Below are 6,000 nucleotides of genomic sequence, written 5' to 3'. Positions count from 1 at the left end.
TCCTTCTCCATTCCACCCTGCTTCAGAACCCTCATCTGCACTCCAGAGTGTGGAGATCTACAGTCTACATTTCTCAGACGCTCTTGTATCCAGGGTCCTCGCGGTGACCAAGGATTAGAACAAGCTGATGTTCCTGAGTGACATTTGGAAGGCAGAAGTGAGGCTGAAGCCGTACATCAGTTGATACTGATAGTGAACTGCTAGTCAAAGAGGCACTTGGGTTTTTTAACACCCAAGTCACTAGACGTCGTAGTGTCTAGTGACTATCTTGAGTGTCCCCTGAAAAGGAATGAGACATCCCCTTTGCTACCGTGGATCCTAACAAGTACCGGAGGCAGTATACACATCACGTTTTCTGATTATGGTGGCCTCCTCCTCACGGTGGCTCTTTATTGTGGAGCCCGTGGCTTCCTAATCATTGAAAAGTCGGTGCTGCGTTATGCCTTTGGGACACATGCCTAAAAACTGAACATAAAATCTGTTTCTTCGGCACTCCCAGTGATTCTCTAAGCCAGCTGCGGACCAGTAATAAGTTCGGTCCCATGTAAACCAACTAGCGAGGGGTCTATGTTCAGCAACCCAACCCTGACAGATACAGGTATGACCTTCTGGCCATGGTTATTGTGTTCATTCACTAAAATATTAGGGTTTGTTTGCTGCCACAGCATGCCCTATCTTTCTTATCCTGATAAATGCAGTGACTAAGCTGGCCTTGTAACCCATATCTGTCTAACGCTAAAGGTCTGCTCTTAACTACCCTCTAATGCTTACGGTCCTCTTGGAAGGACAGGATGCATATATAGTCATGAGAGATCGGATCACCATGCAAGATGGGGAGGAAGGGCTCAGATGGATGGTATGGACAGGGAGGCTATAGAAACACACACAAGCCACTCACAAGGAGTGGGGATGGTGAGGAGGGGCAAAGCACAGGACTGGGACTTCACACATCACGCAGAGAGGAGAGAAGCTAGAGCTCTGTGGTTCTGATGGAGTCCGATTTCCTGATCCGCCCCCGCCATCTCCCTGTGTGACAGTGACAAAGGGCAAGCTGCATTCTACCAGAGCCACCACTTGCAGCAGAAATCCAGGGACTGCTTGGCTCCTGCAGACCAATAAGTGGGTTATTGAGGGAAGATTGGGTGGGTGATCTCTGTGCACACCCACGGATGTGGTACATGGTTGCTGGAGCAGTTTTGTCTGGGGTCTCTTCTGGCAAATGAGTGTTAGCACATGTTACCCGCCTGTGCCCCTCTGTTCCTTGAAGCTGCTTAGTCAGACCCATTAATATACTAAATGATGGAGCCTCTGAGAAGAAATTACTTGGAAATACCAGTGTTTAGAAGGAAGGAGAATATTCGTTCAAAAGTATGCCTCTAGCGTTTTGTAGAATTGCCGCTCTTGTGAATTTCACTGTCATTAATTACTATCACTGGTGTGTTTCAGATGCTTGGAATAGAATCATCTTTTATTTTTAAAAAATCAGGATAGGGGTGCCTAGGTGGCTCAGCCGGTTCAGCCTCTGACTTCAGTTCAGGTCATGATTTCATGGTCCGTGAGTTCGAGCCCCGCGTCAGGCTCTGTGCTGACAGCTCAGAGCCTGGAGCCCGCTTCGGATTCGGTGTCTCCCTCTCTGCCCCACCTCTGCTCGTGCTGTCTCTCTGTCTCTCAAAAACAAATAAACGTTAAAAAAAATTTTTTTTTAATCACAGTATATCATTGTTTGAAATAAATTATCAGTTTGCTGGTTCCTAGCTACTTATATTGAACAGTCATATAACCTATGAAAGATTCTGTTTCCTCAACGAGGGCATGGGAACAATATCTGATGATCAAGCCAGTTTATTTCTTCTATTTACATTCATTGAGGATCTACTCAATATTGTGAGACCCAGGAAATGTAAACACTGGTCCAAAGCAAATATTTGGCATTTTGCTTAGTGATCATAAACACCTGCTCTAACCCAAGGTAACCGTATCTATGATGGCCATTCCCAGTGGTGAGAAGGGTGAAGCCCATCCCTGGGCTGCTCCATGAACCAGGAGCCCAGGGGGCAGAAATAACTTCTCAGGAGCTCATCCCTTTCAGGGGAGAGAGGGATTCAGATCCTCAGAGGGGATAAATCCTCCATTTTTCAAGCTCTGTGCCTTACTCTTGCTCCATTTCAAAGGTTCGAATGGAAATCATGGGTAGTTTCAAGCAACTGGGCTTTAAGTCCTGCCAAAGACAAAGCATATTTACCCAGGAGAGGAAATAGGGGAGAAGTACAAGGAGCCAGCAAGATCAAATAAATCCCTCCTCTGCCCCTCATTTGTTTTGTGATCTTAAACAATCTCACTCAGCTTCAGCTTCCCCACCCATCAATTGAGCTTGATAAGAATTCTCGCCTCTGGGGAGTTTTTATGAGGCTTTGTGATAAAACATGTCGAAGTGCTTAGGGAGTTGCTAATATGCAGCAAGTGCTCAATAAATCATTATTATTTTCATCATAAACTTTCATATAATTACCCACATTTCACAGGTCCCTCCCATCTCGGCAAATTGCTATATTTCTGTGCATGCTTCCTCATGCATATGCTGTTTCACTTTCCTTTAACCCCATAGATGGATTGTTCTCTGATGGGTCATGTGCTGTGGAGGACCCTGACATGGGCTTTCCAGAAGCGGTGCTGATTGCTCCTACCCCCCCCCCCCCGAGGCTTCTCCAGTGATCCCATAGCTACACACCAGCCCTCCTCTTGTGACTTGCCGTCCCCGGCATCTCCAGCAACCTCCCACTGGCAATTTCAACACCAAGGGGTCTAGGACCACCTGGGCGTCTCCACAGGCTACCCAAAGAGCCAGGGCTCCAGAAATGGAAGCTGCTCCTGGATGGCCATGGATGCTGCCAGAAGTTCAGGTGACTTACAGAGAGGCTACATCCCTCAGCCTGCTTGCCCTGCAAGAATGATCATGATGAGTCAAAATGGGAGTGTAGGAGTCAGAGGACTGAGGCCACAGACACACCATGTGCCGATAGGCAAGGGTTTGCCTTGGTTGAGCATCACACCTGTACAGTGAAGGGCTGAACTTTTTGACTTGTAACTCATGGCCTAACGTCAGCAACTTAGCCTGTGTCTGTCTATCTCTGTCTCTCCATGTTGCTCTGTCTCTCTCTTTTTCCCTCTCTCTGTTCTTTTCCCCATCTCTCTCTCTCTCTGCCTCCACCTCCCTCTTTCTTTCTGTATCAAAGTTCTTGTACTTGTCAGGCCGTTGGGTGAAGACTAAAGTGGAGGCCTTGCCTACTTCTCAGGGTTAATCTGGAGTATTCCAGGCTCAGGGCAGTGGAGACAGAACAACTACTCAAGTATTTTGGCCTCTTGTCATTGAACCTCCAGACAAACATTTTGAAACCGCTCTGACCCATCCGATCTTACTGCCATCCTGCCTACTTGAATGTGTTCATCTCCAGGGAACTGAGTTACAGAGTGGGGACTGTGACGTGGAAATCTCTTTGCTGCCAATGGAGAGGCTTCTGTTTGGAAAATCTTACTTATTCAACAGGAGATCTAGTTCAAAGTCAAGGGTATGAGAAAACACTCTGCAGGCAGGAGCGACTTCCTGGGAAGTCATAGGCTTTCAACCCTCCTCCTCCAGGTATCCAAGGCTGAGTGAGGGTTGGGGGAATAGGTAGGGGATCACCCTCGGCCCGTACCTGGCCCCTATCACATACACTCCCTATGTTGCTTCTCTCCAGGAAAAGAGGGCACAATGCACCCCAAGGTAGCTTTGAGAGAAAGAAAGGTAACACCGTTGGTGGGGCTGCACTGGGGGGGACACGTGCACAGAGTGAAGATGGTCATGTGACTTGGGCTATTTCAGAGTCACACAGAACCACCAACCCCACGTACTCCAGGTGTCTCCAACATCAGAGCTCAGACCCAGCTGCAGAACGCACCCGTGAAATGTGGAGTGGCCCCCTTCACGGCCTCCCAGGGCTAGACGATGGGCAGGATGACGCGTGGCCCTGCCGCAGGAACCCGCACAGCCTTGGGGAGATGTGTATTTCCTCCTTTATGCAGTTGGCTGAGCACACGGAGAGGCTAGGACGCAGGATGGGGTGCCACTCACCACCCCAAGGTGCACCCATGCCAATGCGTCCCTGGGGTTGTGCTTTTCCTGGTTGAAGAATTCTTTCCCCTGGATCAGTGCTCACGGAAGATGCTCACGGCTTACAACAAAGGACAGTTCCTCTATAACTTCTGCACAGATCAAGAGAGAGAAACTTAGAAAAAAGAACACAGTTCTGAACTAACTGAACTGAGACATCACCAAGACAGAGAATGAATGCTGACCAGCCCAGGCCCAACTGAAAAACAACCTTGAGTCCTACGTGTCTGCCCTCATGCTGTATGTGAGATTCGAATGGAAATTATTGAGAATCTATGCAATCAATTGATCCTTGAATTTATGATTAAGACAAAACTGATAAAGGGGCGCCTGGGTGGCTCAGTTGGTTAAGCGTCCAACTTTGGCTCAGTTCGTGAGTTCCAGCCCCATGTCAGGCTCTGCGCTGACAGCTCGGAGCCTGGAGCCTATTTTGGCTTCTGTGTCTCCCTCTCTCTCTGCCCCTCCCCTGCTCATGCTCTGTCTCAAAAATAAATATTAAAAAAAAAAATTAAAAAAATTTTTTTAAAAAAAGACAAAATTGATCGATATCAAAGAGAAGAAATACAGGGAAGTTCAAGAGCTCAGAATTTGGAGGCAATAAGGTACACCGGGACCTGTCCTCCTGCCCCCGGCCGCTGGGCTGGGGAGTGCAGCCTGGGGTAGATCTCTGCTCTGCATCTTTGTTGTGTGGATGTAAGAACATTACCTAACCTCACAGAGGCTGTGCATGGGACACAGCTCTCTAAAAATGTGCCAAGTCACAGTGAAAACATTTGTAAAAACTGATACTTCACCAGATAATGTGGGGATAGTTTTGTCTTTATAACCACTAATTCCTTGAAGATACATTTTTATAAGTTTTATGGATGAACTTAAGCAATATTTATAAGTTATAGCAACAAACTTCCAAGGCAACCATGGTAAAATAAAATAATCCCATAAACTGCTATTTGCCATCATCTATCAGCTAAAATAATGGAATTTACAGCTGTCCTGAGTCTAACTACAGACTTTCCGTGTCCCCATGCCTGTGTGAGAGAAAACACGGAAGTGGCCAGGACAGAACCCGAGCTGGGTCTCAGCAGCACTGGGTAGGGTGGCCAATGGGCATCTGCATGGAGGTGTTCCACGGCCCAACGACTGCAAGTATCCGCTGGCCACGATGAAGAACCCAACGTGTGCCAGGCCCTGTACTGACTCTTTTGTCCTGAATTCTTACACTCTCCTTAGAAGCCAACACTATTATTATGTTCATTTTACAGAGGAGAACACTGAAGCCCAGAAAGAATACGGGCCTTTCCCAAAGTCAGAGAACCCAGAGAACCCAGAGAAATGTGCCTGGCTGACCACAGCCCGTGTTCCCAACCACGTCATCCAATACTCACAGGCCATGAGTGGAACTGAGATGCACCCAGACATTAGCATGAGAACCTGAGAGACGAGATGAAGACTCAGCCCATGGCTAGATCACCCACTCCCCTGCCTCTGGCCTGGACTTGACCATGGCCCCTTGTCAGCCCCCTCACTCCATCTGTATCATTGACCCCAAACCATCTTCTTAGTGCATTGAACTCAGTGCTCCCCGTTCAAGTTGTCTCCATGGACAGAGAGGGTTCATTTAATTAAGTCATGTTCTTGATTAGTTGGTCTCAGAACCCAGTCATGAACTTCAGCATTCACCAGTTGCTGAGTTATTCAGTTGGAAGTTGGAAGTTGCCCACACCTTCACCAGCAGCCTTTGAAGGAGCACTGAGTCCCACCTGCTTTGTTTGAAAATCACTCACACAGTATTAACTTCTGCCCTAACCAGCAGCTGGGAAAGATCCTGATGCTAATTTTGCCAGTGACTG

The sequence above is a fragment of the Acinonyx jubatus genome, chromosome B2 (assembly GCF_027475565.1).
Source record: "Acinonyx jubatus isolate Ajub_Pintada_27869175 chromosome B2, VMU_Ajub_asm_v1.0, whole genome shotgun sequence".
In the NCBI taxonomy this organism is placed as follows: Eukaryota; Metazoa; Chordata; class Mammalia; order Carnivora; family Felidae; genus Acinonyx; species Acinonyx jubatus.
The sequence above is the reverse complement of the archived record's forward strand: the minus strand, read 5'-3'. Positions refer to the sequence as shown.